The sequence below is a fragment of the Protopterus annectens genome, chromosome 12.part0, assembly GCF_019279795.1.
Source record: "Protopterus annectens isolate FY-2018-M chromosome 12.part0, PAN1.0, whole genome shotgun sequence".
Lineage (NCBI taxonomy): Eukaryota > Metazoa > Chordata > Ceratodontiformes > Protopteridae > Protopterus > Protopterus annectens.
In genome coordinates this window covers 157,837,442-157,854,671 of record NC_056746.1, presented here as the reverse complement: position 1 = coordinate 157,854,671, position 17,230 = coordinate 157,837,442, and positions in this window count along the sequence as shown.

Below are 17,230 nucleotides of genomic sequence, written 5' to 3'. Positions count from 1 at the left end.
TGAAGGAAGTTAAGGTGTTAAACCTTTTAATTTGCAAGGAAAGTTTACTCCACAGGTTGAATAATGGAGCCTTATTAATATTATAAAGCAAATTGAAAGCTTTTGTTCAAATTTTACCTGAATAATCAGTTTTTCCAATGTAAAAAAGTTCTAGTAAAGTATAATATTTCATAGCCTGAAAGGTAAGACAGTGTTCTCCATGAGGGAATTTGTATGAGATAAAAATAAAGTGAAATTTTAAAACCTATCTGGGTAGCTAAGGGATCCTAACAATTTGGTTATCTAGGTTGGGAGACACTGAGGTCTTTCCAGCTGAGATACATGTTTATTAAATATTTAAATCAATTGCATATAAAATATTGCATGATAACTATAAGAAGCAATCAAATTAGGTTAGAAAGGATTGGGAAGAGAGATTGGATAAGCAATTCACAAAGAAACAATGGGGAGATATATGTATGTCCCCCAAATATGCAACAAAGGTTAGAAGATTTAAGAACTTTGCTTGGATGTGTTTGTTTACATAGTTAATAACCAAGCAAAAGTGTTGAGCCGATGCTGAACACCAGTAACCCAAAAGAAATCAGCTGAAAGAGCAGACCAAAAAATTGTATTCAGAGGCAAGGCAGCAGTCAGGTCTATTGACTCTCTTCAAGAGGAATCTGATGAGTGGATGATGGATGATGACTCAGATTCACCACCTCTGTGTCACACTGTGTTAGACGAAGCAGTATACTAACCCTCGAAAAAAAAATAGCAAAATTAATTTTAAAATGGATGAGAAGTTAATACACCCTGGCTAGGCTTATAAATGCCCTAGGGCAGATAGCCTAGTATGAACCTATGAACCTATAAAAAACTTTTATTATCATAGTAAGTTAAACCCTTTCATCCTTGCTCTCTGGGACTTCATCAGAACTACCAGTTTACATAGTTATTTTTATAACTCAAGTAGACTCCAAAGAATTTTTCCTCAGGTAGATAGCAAAGGTTGGAGGTCTGATGGGGAAGAAAGAGGTAATTGGGAACATATTTTTGTGAGTGTAATGAGTTGGCAGACTTTAAAAATTCCCCGCCGACTACTCTATCAGAAATACTGGGTGAGCACATTGGTATAACTAAGGAATTTCTTTGAGCTATGATACATAATTGGCATTGCCTAGAGATAGTAAGGCCTTGATGAGTCTAATTATGGTAGCTGCCAGAAAAGCAATTACTAGAAAAGGAAAGTTAAAATCTAAACCAACTGTATTAGAAGTAGTGAATATTGTAACATAAATAAAACAACTAGAAATGGGATCTTTATAAAAGGGTAGGAATGAATTACATAGAAAAAAATGGAAATTGTGGGAACAAGACATGCAGAATAATGTTTTAGAGGAGGAATGAGGTTTAAAAGAAGACAGAATTTGAATGATCTAGGTAATCTTTGACAATGAATGGCTAGATTATAAGTGAATTATAATGTTTGCAGCTAAAATATGTCATTATGTTTTGTTTTATGTATATAAATGTATGATTGCATATGTCATAATTTAATAAAGATGTTTCTTGTTTAAGAAAATATTCAGATTAATTGGAGTGTTACATTTACTGACTGGCCTAATGAGAGAAAAATAGAGGGGTCTAAGATTTCTTTGAAACTTGAAGATATATAACTGGGAAATTAAATTAAATTTCCTTGTGGTAAGTAATACCTTATTTATTTATTCCGTATGTTAACAGGGTAAGTGAACTGGTCGATCGACCCTATTCAGCCACAACCATATCATCACAAAAAATGCATGTTGAAATTGCAATAAAAAATAATCGGTCATAACAAAAATAAGAGCTGAATTTGCAACAAAGGATGAGCTTTTAGCCAATATACATTACATATGTTGTATATAACTGCGGTGGTGGTGGTGCTGCGGTAGTGTTGTCGCCTCATAGCAAGACGTTGTCCCGTTCGATTCTCAGCTAGAGCGTCTTCTGTGTGTGGAGGCATACGTGAATGGGGCGTGCCTTCGTTGAAGGTTGTGCGTCAGGGCAGGTAACCCGGTACATAAAAATCCACTACCAATCATTAGTGGACCGGAGTTCTGCTGTGGCGACCCCTAACCGGGAAAAGCCGAAAGACAAAAACAAACATTACATATGTTGTATACATACACTGAAAATTATACAGTTAAAGGTAAATAGAGAATTTTCTAGAACTTGTATTATGAGACAAACCATACACATTATTTATAAAATATACATGCAAAGTACATTTTTGTTAAAAAATTCTAAATGAATAGAGGCAGTGTTAGCTGAGTGTGCAAAAAAAGGATAGTCTTAGCAACATTAACTGTCATTCATTGTTGCAGGTACAAACAGAACTTTTTTTTTTTTTTCAAATATTTCTTTTATTTTCCATAATATGAAACAATGCATACAGAAAAATGGAAAACATTGCAATTATGAACATCAAAATAAGGATATTGTGAGTATCAAAACAGTTTAGCAGTGGTACATATGAGAAGGAAAAGAAAAACGCAAGGAAAGCATTGTAATCAATTTAACCAAAAACATTTATATACAATATTTACAAAATAATATGCTACCAATCCTCTATAGGAGTATTACAGGAAGTAGGAAAAATAACATTAATTGAGTTGACAGTGGATCTCCATTAATTAACAGGAATAAGGATACATATTGCACTAAATGCATGAATGGGGAGTTATTCACTAAGAATTAAATCTATAAGATGTTTCCATAATTTACTAAAATAGGCTCTCTTTTTGGGACCCTTTATAATGAATTTATGAGCTGAAATGTGTTTGTAAGCCATCTCTTTGAAACCTTTCCAACAAAGTCTGGCGATCCATCCAATTATTAGTGATGTATAGTTTAATAAGTGAACAAAGAATAATTAAAATGTGGAGTTGTAATTTAGACAATTTGGAGGTAGGAATATGAAGAATGGCTGTTTCCAAAGAGTGGAGGTGTAATAACCCATTTTCGGACTTTAGAGAGCACCCATAATGTGTAATAGATCCGCTCGGATAGGGACAACAAGTACAAGAGGGGATGAGTTGGGGTTAAATTTATTAAGTATTACAGGAGTGTAATAAGAGTTATTGTTTAGCATCAGTTGGGTATATAAGAGTTTCTTAAAAAGGGAGAGTTCTAAAGTAGATTTTATGGCTAAGAGTTTTTGATCCTCTGTAATAGGAGAGCCAAAGGTATTCCAATAGTTGGAGAAGAGACAATTTGAGTTGTATAGCAAGGTATTCAATAGTTGTAAGAGGATGAAATTGTTTTTTTTAGTGCTCGAGATTACAGATATAATTTCGACTAGTTTGTTAATTTCCTGAAGGTTGGGAGAGAGACTGAAAGGTTGTGCAAGTATAATTTCTCTTAATTGTCGGAGAATAACTGTGTATTTATTATTAGTTCCAAGAATTACCCGTAGCTTGGGAAGGGTTTTAGACCTATATTTGAGGATATCCCATATATTGAGATCCTTGATGACAGGGAATTTAGTGAGGTCAAGCATTACATTATTGATCTTGAGGTTTGGATTATGATGTAGTGGTTGGAGAAGGGGTAGAATATTTTCAAGTTTGATGTCTTTAATAAGGTTTTGGAAAAGCCTGATTTTATGTTTCAGGGAATGTGCTAGATTACAGTTGTTCATAGAAATAGTGGATAGAAAGGGGATAGCCTGAGGGTTAATTTTGTTAGAGATAATATGGTGATACCAAATTTTTAACCAGGATGGAGAGTGGGTATGTGTTTTGCTGTTAAAATTTGAAATAGACCAGACTCTATTAGAGCAGATAATCTTGTAGTACAGTTGAAAGTTTGGAAGGCGTAGTGCCGCTTTCTCCTTAGGGTAGATTAGTTTGGAGTAAGAGATCCTAACTGACTTAGGGAACCAAATGAACCTAGCTAAGTCTTTGTTAATTTTGGAGAAAAAATTAGGGACTAACATATCCAAGCATTGAACTGATATAGAAGTCTGGGTAGGACATTCATTTTCACTATTGCTACTTTGGACAAGAAAGCTAAATTCATAAGTTTCCATCTTTGTAGATCTTGCTGTATAGTAGACCATGTTTTTAGTAGATTGTTTTGGAGCATGGAAGCTTGGTTATGTTCAAAGTGGATACCTAGATATTTAAGGTTATATGTTATTTGGAAAGAAGACTCAGGAAAATAGAAAGATTTTTGGGAATTGGGATTGATTGGGAAAATATGTGATTTTTTGTTATTAATTTGGTATTCTGAGGCAATAGAGAAGTTCCTGATGGCATCAAAAATTTTGGGTAGATCTGAATTGGGAAATTGAAAGTATAGATTTAGATCATCTGCAAAAGCTGATAGTGCAACGTGAGTATTTAGGATTTTAGGGATATTGATATATAAAAAAAAATAAAATGTTAAAGAAAGGGTGAAAGTGCCTTGTTCCATTAGTAATCAATATTGGCTTGGATCTCTGTTTATTTATGTAAAGGTATGTGTGAGAGTTTGTATAGAGTATTCTAATCATATCCGAGAAGGATTTAGGTACATTGAAGTGGGACAAAGTAGCAAACAAAAAATCCCAATTAACTCTGTCAAAAGCTTTGGATGCATCCAGAGTTATCCAAGGTTAGGGTATTGTCCCATGTGTGTCTATTGCTCATAAAACCAGCTTGGTCAGGGGATATTAAGGATGGAAGTATATTTTGTAATCTATTAGCTAAAATAGCAGCAAAAATCTTAATGTCAACATTTATTAACGAGATTGGTCCATAATTGTGTGGGTCTGCTTTGTCTTGTTTGTTTTTTAATAATAAGATAGTTTTTGAGTTGTTCCAATGTAGGTCAGTAATACCCTCCTTTATAATACAGTTAAAGACTTTCAATAAAATGGAGGAGATTTTTGAGCAAAAAGAAGTTAGTAGTAAAGCCATCAGGGCCCAGAGATTTGCCTGTTTTGAGGTTATTTATGATGTTTTGGACTTCTTGAATGTCGAACGGGGCAGATAAGAGGGAGACTTGGTTAGCTTTAAGAGAGGGGAAATTAATGGAGTTAAGAAAAGACTCCATCTGAGGTTTGAGAGTTCATTACTACTATAAATATCTGAAAATAATTCAAAAAATAAATGTATTATTTCAGAATCTGATTTGTAGATTTTCCCTTGGTAATGAAGGGTGGATATTCTGGGTTTTTTAATATTCTTGCCAAAGTTCTTGAGGGAATTTGTGCCCATTCAGAATATGTTGCTATAAATTTTTGTTCCTGTAAGGAATAATACAAACAGAACTGAAACATATCACTATGTGTTTCCTAGCCAGGATCTGTAAAACATGTACACGTACATGTATTCTCCCTAGGGTGGCAGAGTGAAACAGCAGTTGGCATTGTCACCTCACAGCAAGATCTTCCCTGGTTTGATTCTTGGCTGAGGTGCCTTCTGTGTGGAGTCTGCATGTCCTTCCTGTGTTGGTTTGGGTTTCCTCTGGGTGCTCTGGCTTCATCCCACATTCCAAGGAAATGCAGTAGGTGAACTGGACACTATAAACTGACCACAGGTGTGAGTGTGTGATGTGGGAGAACAACTGTGGCAGGTCTAGCCACCTAGTGATGTAAACATGGCTCTAGATGATTGTCACTGTTAAAGTGACACCCCAACACCATGTGCAAAAATGGGGAAAGGGGTTGTGGATGGATGGGTACATGTATTCTCCCTGAGCATATGATTTGATCTCTAAATTTCTACTTGATTTGCACTACATTGTCCATTTATCTGATATTATCTGGAATATTATTCTAGCATGTTGCAAGTTTGCTAAAGGCATTTTCTGTTATGCAAAATTTGAAAGGAACCTTAATTAATGAAATTCCTTCAGAACCTTGAAAAGTGTAGAAACAGCTTATATTGCATATGTTGGCAGAATCTATCATGCAGTAATTTAAATGTGTGTTTCAGAACAGTGATACCCTCACTGTGATAGGAAGCCACTTGTATTTTCTTAAAGTAATGCAGTGATATTCAGTTTTACTGGCCAGATGATGCAGTGCAATGCAGTCATGTTCATTTCTACTGCCATGATGATGAAGTGTGATACAGTGATGTTCAGCTCTACTGCCCAGATAATGCAGTGTGATGCAGTGACATTAATTTCTACTGCCCAGATGATACAATGTGATACAGTGATGTTCAGTTCTACTGCCCAGATAATGCAGTGTGATGCAGTGATGTTCAGTTCTACTGCCCATATGATGCGGGGTGATACAATGATGTTCACTTCTACTGTCCATATGATGCAGGGTGATGTAGGGATTTTCAATTTCTACTGCCCAGATGAATGAATCTGAGCATTTTGATTTCTGTTGTCTGTAGTACAGAAATATTCTGAGGAGAGAGTAGTGTAGTGAAGGAGAGTCCGTATTCAAGCCTTGGCATTAATATATTAAGAGCAATTGCTTTTCTGGCATCTGGGGTAAGAAAATTAGAAATTATGTAGGCAGTTTTAAAAGGTGTTCATACTTTGCTAATGGTTAGTCCTTTGACTGTATGCTAAATTATATAGAACTGTCTGAAGTGAGTCCTAGATGTTTATGAATAGTGGTAACTGGCAGTGGTATATTGGTGGATTACTGTGAGCTCTATATGTTTATGAATAGTGGTAACTGGCAGTGATTTATTGGTGGGTTGCTGTGAGCCCTAGATGTTTATGAATAGTGGTAACTGGCAGTGGTTTATTTGTGGGTTACTGTGAGCCCTAGATGTTTATGAACAGTGGTAACTGGCAGTGGTTTATTGGTGGGTTACTGTGAGCCCTAGATGTTTATGAAGAGTGGTAACTGGCAGTGGTTTATTGGTGGGTTGCTGTGAGCCCTAGATGTTTATGAAGAGTGGTAACTGGCAGTGGTTTATTGGTGGGTTGCTGTGAGCCTTAGATTTTTATGAACACTGGTAACTGGCAGTGGTTTATTGGTGGGTTGCTGTGAGTCTCAGATGTTTATGAACAGTGGTAACTGGCAGTGGTGTATTGGTGGGTTGCTGTGAGCCCTAGATGTTTATGAATAGTGGTAACTGGCAGTGGTTTATTGGTGGGTTGCTGTGAGCCCTAGATGTTTATGAATAGTGGTAACTGGCAGTGGTTTATTGGTGGGTTGCTGTGAGCCCTAGATGTTTATGAATAGTGGTAACTGGCAGTGGTTTATTGGTGGGTTGCTGTGATTCCCAGATGTTTATGAACAGTGGTAACTGGCAGTGGTTTTTTGGTGGGTTGCTGTGAACCCTATATGTTTATGAACAGTGGTAACTGGCAGTGGTTTATTGGTGGGTTGCTGTGAGCCCTAGATGTTTATGAACAGTGATAACTGGCAGTGTTTTATTGGTGGGTTGCTGATAAGGATATCATAGGCATTTTTAATATATTTTGATGTTTCAAACAACATTACCTGTATTTTGAGATATTTAAAGCTCACAATAATTAAAACATATAATATATAATATATTATTAGTGAGTTTTTCCTGTGAAGTGATTGCTTTTAACCAACACGCACATAATATTTAATTATGAATAAAAATAATTATTTTAAATGAATTATTCCAAAATGAATTATCATTAATGAGAAGCAGTCAGGATGATGTCATTTTATAATTTAAGATATTGACACTCATTTTATTGTTATTTTTTATTGTTATTTGTTCCTCATTTTAAATTAGCGTTACTAACGGATATAATTAAAAACAAAATTATTTATAGCAGGAAATACGGCTTAGATTAAAAAATTTTATTAAAAATTTTTTGTGTTTTATGTTTTATGTTTATGTTGTCACCAAAGACGCAGAAATAAGAACAGCTTTATTTTTTTTATTTTTTTGAATTTTGGGCGGCGGGCACTGCACACCTTCCTATATAGTAGATACGTGTAAAATAAACTGATGTTTGCTAATTCTGAGAAGTTTAAACATTGGTTTAAAAAAAGCTTGTTGCCAATATTTTAGCGTTTAAAGTAATAAAGCGCCGAGTTGCTGTTTGCTGTTTGCCTAAGCGGAATATTTAAAACTCACCTTTTAGTAGACAACCATTTCTAGAGATGCATGATGTCCTGTTATAAGCCCGTGGTGATGTTATTTGCATGTAAGTTAGCATGTGCAATGACATTATCTGCATAAAGGATATACTTAAGTTGTGGAAGATTCCATGGTAGACCATTTAAAAATAAGAACAAAAGATGCCTTAGAACAGAACCCTGAGGGACCCCTGAGGTTAGCATGCCAATTTCACTTTGAAGTTTGGCCCTTTTACTCTGAATTTCATGCCAGTAAGGTAGTTTCTAAATCAAGTGTTAATCTCATTCAAAAATCTATACTGTGTTGGCTTCTGCAAATGAAGAATGTGGTCCATTGCCTCAAATGCACATTTCACGTAGCACTAGTTAGTGGTCTATTGTCAATATTTTTGTGTATATCATTAGTGGACTAGTATAAACCCTGTACCTAGGGCAGAAACCATGCTGCCTATTAGCCAAAATATCATATTTACTGACATAAACCAAATTTGGTTGTAGAGTATTTTTTGAGGAGTTTTGCAGTTGGGAAAAGGTTGGCAATCAGTCTAAACTCAAAAGCACAATGTGTCATTGAAACAATGATGGAGTATTTGAAGCTATTAGGGATTGTACTAGCAGCGACAGAGAGATTGTGCATGAAGACAAAATACTGACATAACATTTGACTACCTAGTCTCAGCGGCTTTGAGTGTATAGTGTGAAAATAAGGTATAAAACTGCAGTCCAGCTTGTCTAATAGTTCAAAGATATCCTGTTTAGAAACCTGTTTAAAGAAGAAAGAAGGATGCGGAAGGTATTTGTTCAGCAAGGAAAAGAGTGGACGTTGTGGCGGTTTAGGAGACAGAGGCTGGGTTATTTGGGGAGGAGTACCATGCAATTTACTGATGTCATTAAGGATCGCTTTAGAGAGGCATTTAGTAGACATTTAGTAGTAGTATTTATTCACCAAAGGACAGTTCATTGTTGATGAGGGTGCCTAAATCTGTAATGACGGTATTGACCTTAAGTGGGTTCCATTTATATGATAATCAGTTGGAAAGAATTGTTTCCCAAATGAAGCTCCAGTACATTTTTTTCCAGTTAAGTTTAAGACCATGCCCATATAAACAGGTACCCAGCCCTTCCTGGAGAATATAAGTCTGTGACAGATATTCAGTAATGGTATCCAGGTTGAAATCATCCACAAAGTTGGTCAAACATAAAGTCTGGACATCTGCCTTTACATCAGAAAACTAAATGCCTAATTGAAGGAGGCACAGAAAGAGCCATAAGATACTCCACTAATATGAAACCCCACTAGATGAGAGGTACCCCCAAGTACCACCCTGTTTGTACAATCAGAAATCCAACTAGAATCTATCAAGAAATATTACATTTATCAGCAGTGCCTGCTTGGGGAATTGTATTAGCTGTCTTAGAAAAGTTGAGATAAGTGGCATGGGCAAAACTGATTCCCATCCAGAACAAAAGTCACACCCAAAAAAGTTAACCAAATTAAGCAAGCAAATTCTAACCTTCACAACACTTTACTGCCTAGAATCAAGTATTTGCACATTATTAATTTTTCTGTCAGTGATACTAAGCATCACTCCATAATTCTACAATCGTATTAGTAACGTTAATGGGATGATCATTTCCTTGGTCAGTTATAACACAATCCTTAAGTGGAAGCACCCTGACTGCTTTTCTCTAGAGCTCAGGCATGTGCTCTGTGGAGGGCTTGAGATTAAGAAATGTAAGAAGGGGGGTGATAATAACAAAGAATAAGGACTGGATACAAGAACTGAACAAATAATTAGAGTTACAGTTGGTAAGCATTTGAAATGTTGGGACTCACTAGAATAAGTCCTGAAACATGGAGACTGAATGGCCAAAAAACAGACTTACATACACAAAGTCTGAGATGGCCATGTGGCAGCCTTGGGATTGGTATGTATAAGTTTGTGGGGTGCAGGGGGGATTGCCCCCTGTAAAAAGGAAGTTTAAAGGAGAAAAACAATCTCTGAGATTTGTTCTTTTCCTATATCTTCTGTCATTTTTTTTGACCAGTCAGCATTCAACATTTCAATAGGGAGCCCTTCGAGTTTGAAAAAGTAGGTTTTATAATACATAAAGAGAAATATAATGGATTAGGGGAATAAAATTAGAACTGGTGATATTTATTTTTCAGAGCTGGAGTTATCTGTATTAGGAATGACATATGGTATAGAAGGAATAGCTTCTAGAGAGAGGTAAAGGATTTTAACAATTATCAAAGAAGTTGTGAGGCTATTAAGAACAGTTGAAACGTCAATTAAAATGAAGTTATAGCTGGTTATTTTTTACTGACAGGAATGCTCAATTATCAGGCAAACTGCCAACTAAGTACCTGCTACAAAGACAAGCATGTGGTTCTTTTGTATGAAAGCAAACTCCTATTTATTTATGTATTTTTGCCATAGTGATTGTGACACTTGACATGCAGTTGTACGTATTAGGTCATATGGAAACTTTATTTATTTATTATTTATTGCATTTGTTAACTGGGTATATCTGACTGGGCCAGAGGCCTGTTTTCAGCAGAGACCCGGGGAGAAAAGCTCCACAGTAATACATAACAACAAACAAAAGCATAAGTTGTATTTGAAATTATGTAAAGCTAAAACTAGAGAAAGCTTCTAACAGCACGTAGGTCTTAACTGTAGTCATTTTCCCCATCAGTTGTTAGTGACACTTGGAAGCCGAGTAAACAAGAATGCTGTCCCCTCCAATAAAAGCAACATTTTTTTTCTTTTTTTTTTCCTTTGGGGGGTGATTGTGATGCCTGACTTTCCATGTCAATGTCATATGGTTAGCTAGAGCCTTAAACCCCATTTATTTTTCTTACATAGCACCACCATAACCCCCCTTGTGACAATAAGTGAGAGGCTGAAGTAATGTCAAACATAATGTGCCAATTCCCCACCTCTTACAGACCATATGATATAGAAAAATGTCTGTGAAACCTTAAAAGATGGTGGGTTCTTGGTAGTGGCTGAGGTGTCAACGTGATGCAATCCATTGGAAAAGATACGTTTTATGATGCGGGTTAAAGAACCAAAAAGGTATTCCCAAAAAAAAATGAAAAAACAATCCCTAGGTGATTTCCTCATTTGGAGCAATTAAAGTCTGGCTTGAAGGTCTGCATGAATTGCAAATATAACATTCACATGCAGCAATTTGATTTTATAAACTGAGCCTTTTTTGTAGTGATAAACTGCAATTACTACTGCAAAAATATTTGATTGGTATAAAATGCATTCAAACTTGCCACCACTACAACACAACCAATAACTTCATAACAAAAGTAAAATAAATTAAGCAACTGTATTAGAAGGCTGGCAGCACATCACAACCCCTCACAATATCCTGCACTGACCCAGAAGTTTGAAGTAAAGTAAGTTGCAACTTACAGTTGTGGATCTCCATTGAGTCAATGTATAGTGTGCTTATTAGCATGTGCTCAGAGGTAATAAATGACATAGATGTCTCTGCTTCATCATTTAAGCTCAGATAAATAAGTGTTGAAAAAACAACACCCATTGTGCATCAGACTTATTTTAAAAATATAAGACAATTATTGTTAAAATGACTATGGTGTATATAACATTTTTGACAAAATGTACTTACTTGTGTTTTGTCTTAGCAGGATTGCCATGAAAGTCATTGATAAATCTTATGCCATCCATGGCTCAGCATTGATTATTAGTGTATTAAAGATCTGGGTATCACAGTCTATTCAACACCCTGAAGTGTTAAGACATGTTTCTTTTTTTTTACAGAAAATTCGCATATCTCCCAGGATGTATTGATAAATGGTTTGCAAATATCTTTGAAAAACTGTGTTCATGTTTTGCCATGGTTTCTCTTTCAACTGTTGATCTATTTTTCAGAGGATGTGAAACAGAGGCACTACAATTATATATAGTTTCTTAATTAAGCAAAAAGCCTCTCATTCTGTGATTTTTGCTCTTGCTGGATAAATGAAGACTTCCAACTAAGTGAGACTTACTCATGAAGTAGATCATAAAGGATAAGATGCAAGGAAAACCTTTTCTGCCATGTTTTGTTAAAGAAGAGTTTACCCAAAGGTCAGTATCTGAACCCTGATGTCCTCTGTTTTTGTTATTAACATGTGACAGCGTTTTATAGTATTTGGCATATGTCATCTGCTCTAGAATGCAGGTTAGGTGATCCTACATACACCTTGCAGTCTCTTACTCTCCATTGCAAAGCCAACATTTAGCAGGGGCAAAGGCCCAGAATCAGAGATATTTTTTTTTAAATAGTGCTACTAATAACTTAGTTGCTAAAGTGAAAGAATTTTTTGTTACTATGTATTTCTTGAGGCATGTAAAATGTTTAACTGTAACAATTGCAACTGTTGTTATTCTTTATATTCTAATTGTTTTGTCACAATATTGCAAATTGTATGAGGGATATGGCAACATTCTCAGTTAAGATAAAGGATGCTTTTGTATTTGGGAACAGATGAGAGGAATGGTCCTACTGCCATCCATTCTACACTATTCTGTCCTTGAAAATCATCATAATTATTCAGACAGTTATAATGTTGGCCTGGCATAATATAATTCTGCTTAATACTCCATAAGGTTTATAGGTTAGTAGTAGGCTAACTGCCCTTATGGGTCATTTTAAGCCTAGCCAGTTACCCCATGTGAGAATCAAACCCTATACCTTGTGTCTTTAAGGTAAACACCTTAACCATTATCCTAACCTCCCACCCAGCATAAACAAAGACTTTACTCCTTGCTGAAACAACTGTTGACCATAATAAGACCAGCTAATTGAAAACTGTATCTGCTGACAGTACATGTACAGTGGGCCAGTGGTATGATCACTTCTCCCCAACAATTTTTTTATTTTTTATTTATTTTATTTTACATTTGTTGACCGGGCTAGTCCAGCTGGATAGTCCATTTTCAGCAGAGGCCTGGGGAGAAATGCTCCTTGAAAACACACTGTAATTTATAATAAATGACAGTTTTTACAGATGCAGGTACATCACATATTTAAGCAATTCTTAACACTTCATTACATTTCTGTTTACTGAATTCTAGTACATATCATATATGGATAGTTATAAGAAAATATTAATAATGACATACGATTAATATATAAAAGCACATTTTGTTTATGGCTAACAGGTGTAGTTATAGGTGTCTTGCAATAAATGGGGTAATTAGTCAGGGTTCGCATAAAGACATAACCAATGTGATTTAAGGTATAGTTTCAGATTGTTTTTAGATAGTGTTATTGAGGAAAGGGAGGTCAGGTCACTGGGGAGTGAGTTCCAGGTTTTGCCCACGGTATTAGAGAACAAAAAGTCACCAGCCATATTGTTGGTTTTACCTATTTGTACTAGTATTTTTTTAGATGACCTTAGGGTCTTAAGGTTATTGTAGGGGGTGATGAGGTTGGTAAGAATTGGTGTATTAGTAGGCTGATACAGGATCTTGTGGGCAACTGTTAATTGGTTAACTAGTAGTACATTTGGCAACTCTAGCCATCCTAGTTGTTCCAAATTAATACAATAATGGGTTCTGAATGCGGATCCTGTTGCAAACCTGACAATATTATTGTAGGAGATAGTCAGCTTGTTCGGGTTGATTTTAGACAGGTTAGTATAAATAGGGGAGGCATAGAGGAGAGGAGAGATTAGGTGGGTACGAGCAATAGTAGCCCTCGCTAATGGGGTCAGACAGGGTTTGATTCTATAGAGGGAGCTTAGTTCAGTTCTGACCTCCTGTTCTGTGAACTCTCCATCTTTTCCTCATGTCTGTGTAGAATTTCTCTAGCCATCCCAGTTTGACTCAATGTTGCCCAGAACATGAGGAGTGATTGACTACAATAATATTTTATATATTGTATTTACCTTTGCCCTTGTGGCATTGGTTATGGCTGAAAAGGGTTAATAGAGTAACCCACTCATTTACCCAGTTACCAAATGACAAATAAATACATTCATTGAAAGAGTTCATGTATCTTATGTTTATACTTCTCAAGAAGTCAGTTCCTCTCTTGTCAGGGCTATCATAGTAATAGGCATTGCTCAAATGAATCCCTGGCGTTTTACAGTTCAATCCAAAAAGTTGATCAGCTTATCAGACGTGTTAAGTTCTTTAGTATGTTTCCGTTATTATCGCGGTCTGCTTTAAAGAGACGTCTAGTGGCTGTGGCTAGAGAGTTATCCTTGTAATTCTCCTGTTGACCAGCATTTGGCTCCATGTTTAGGGAACAATGTTGTGTTTTTTCTAGATTCTGGACTAGTACAAGCTATAGTATACATAGCTCTGTCTCACAGAACACCTTTTCAAGAGCCCTACAGGGATCTAAGTAAAACTGTCATGAGTTATGCAACATCTTAATAACTAAAATCTAACAGTCATATTTTGCTTTAGGTTTTTCAGAATTCTAGGGAACAAAGTTGTCAGGCTGACCACACCTACTTTTATGTTTTTTTTTTTTTTTTTTTCATAGCTGCAGTGAAGAAGCTGAGACTGGGATTCATGCTGCCTCTGATTCTCTGCAAACCAGATGGTTAGAGGTGATGGGGCTTCAACAGATGATCTGTGAGCTCTAAAAGATAAACATACTATTCTAGAAAAAATACAGGTATGTGACTGCTTTGTATTGCAGTTAGAACCAGAGGTTATGGCCTACAGGCATTTGGATTGTCAGTGGGACATCTGAAAGTAAGCATCTTGTTCTGGTGTAAAAAGGGTACATTTTTAAAACATGTTAAAATAATTCTACATTTAAAGGAAAGGAGAAGTGGTCATGGGGTGACTAGGTAAGAGTGCTGAATATTTTGCTCATAGGCAAGATATGTAAACAGAAATATGTCAGGTAATATGCATTTTGCTGTGTAAAGCTTACCTAGAAGGAAGAAGTGTGTTAATGTATATTATGAGGGTTCAATTTATTTATTTTTATTTATTTATTGCATTTGTTTACTGGGAAAGTCCACTGGGCCTGAAATGAACCCATTTTCAGTGGAGGCCTGGGGAGAAACATTTAATTGCACACAAGGAGATTTTACACAACAATACAGAGTATATGAAACAGTAGTAGTACAAAAAATAAAATAATAACCACATAGAATAATTTGATAATAACATGGAATAAATTTGATAACAGCAGTGAAGAATGGTTTACAATCATGGTGTGAATGCAGGAATAGAAAAAGTGTAAATATGAAGTAAAATTAATTAGCAGTGAGAAGAAATTAACTTAAAGGGTAAAAAGAAGGTGACAGAAGGCCTGAGGTAGGGATAACGCAAGCTAAAGTGACAGCAGAAGGAGTTAGTGTGACAGAGAGAAGGGGAAGATAGACTAGTGATTCAGTGGAGAAGAGTAAGGATTCTGAGAGGGGAGTCAGGTTTTAGGGTTGTCTGTTGGGGTGCAGGTACATATCCAGTGTGAGGAGAGATGAAGTCTGAGGGAGTTTTAAATGAAGTAGGATTACTGATAGTCCTCAGTGAAGGAGGGAGATAATTCCATAGCTTGGAGACAGTAAAAGAATACAGCATTTGGCCGGGTGAGAGCTTAGGTATATGAACGTTCAATAGCATTTTGTTTTCAGACCTAAGGTGTCAATTAGGATTGTACATGGTCAAAATAGAGGAGAGGGATGGACAGGCTGCTGGGCAGTAGATGAATTTATGTGCATTAGTTAGTTTTAGATATGTGAGGTGGTGGGGGGGGGGGGAATTCAAGCCAATTTAGTTGATGCAGAGATGAGCAGTGGTGGATGGAGAATTTAGCATTTGTAACAAATTTGGCATCACTGTTGTAGCATGAGTCAAGTTTCGTTTTCAGGGAGGACTGAATATCGGTGAAGTTGGGGGCACCATATAAGAGAGATGGAAGCAGAAATGATAAGGAGAGAGCTTTTTTAGCAGAGAAGCTGAGAAAGTAGTTGTGTCTATAAAGGACTCCTAGCTTTTGATGGGTTTTTTGATGTTACTATAGATATGAATGTCAAAGGTTAAGTTATCATCAGTGATGACACCAAGCAATTTGGTACTAGGAATGACTTCAATAATAGGATTGTTTTGAGAATGAACAGAGAATTCAGACTTGTCAATCGGGTTGGATTTTTTTGGGGGTAAATATTAAGAGTTTAGTTTTGTTGGAGTTGAGGGCAAGATGGTTCTGTGACATCCAGGTTTCAGTTGACATAAATGCTTCTTGCATTAGTTGTTGTAGTACAGAGGCAGATTTAGAAGAGCAAATGATAGTAGAATCATCTGAGTATTGGATAACAGTACTGCGGGTAAGAGTAGTGTGGAAGTCATTGCTGAATATACTGAATAGAAGGGGATCCAGTATAGATCCCTGGGTTACCCCTGTATTAGTATTGATGAAAGGGGAGGAGGAGTGCTGCCAAATAGTAGATTGTTGCCTGTTGCTGAGATAGTTAGAAAATCAGTGAGGGGTGGGGGAGAGATGCCAAGCTTGGAGAGTTTAGTAAGCAGAAGGGAGTGGGAAACTGTGTCGAATGCCTTTGATAGATCAAGAAAGAGTGCATAGACTAAGCAGCCATCATCGTGAGCTCTGTTTACTGTGTTCAGGGAAGGAAATGAGGGCAGCGTTAGTACCATGTCCTGGCCTAAAGCCATGCTGAGTGGATGAAAGGAGTTGGTGTTTAACCAGGTGACTAAGGAGCTAAGTGTGAATCCACTTCACAAGTATTTTTAAGATGGGGGAAAGAATGGCGCTAGGCTGGAAGTTAGAGATGTCAGAGTTATTGCCATCTTTGTGAAGTGGGAGAACATATGCCTTTTTCCAGATATCAGGTATACATGATTCCTGAATGGACCTATTGAGGAGAATGCTGATGGAATAAGCTATGGAGGAGGCTGATAGTTGTAAGAATTCTGCAGGTAAGTTATCTGGGGCATTGGTACATTGTTTTAGTTCATGAAGAAGTTTTGTATAGATAAGGTAGGTATGGGAGAGAGTGTGAAAGTGGGTATTGTGGTAGATGGGGTATGTACTAGTGCAGGGTTTAATGGGTCTGTGGTGATGGGTAGGAAGGTGGTAATAAGTTTAGCAATGGTGTCAATGAAATAGGAGTTAAAGAGTGATGCTAACTCACTCTGTGTTTTTTCTGGGTTTGGGCATGGATTATGGTTAGTTCCA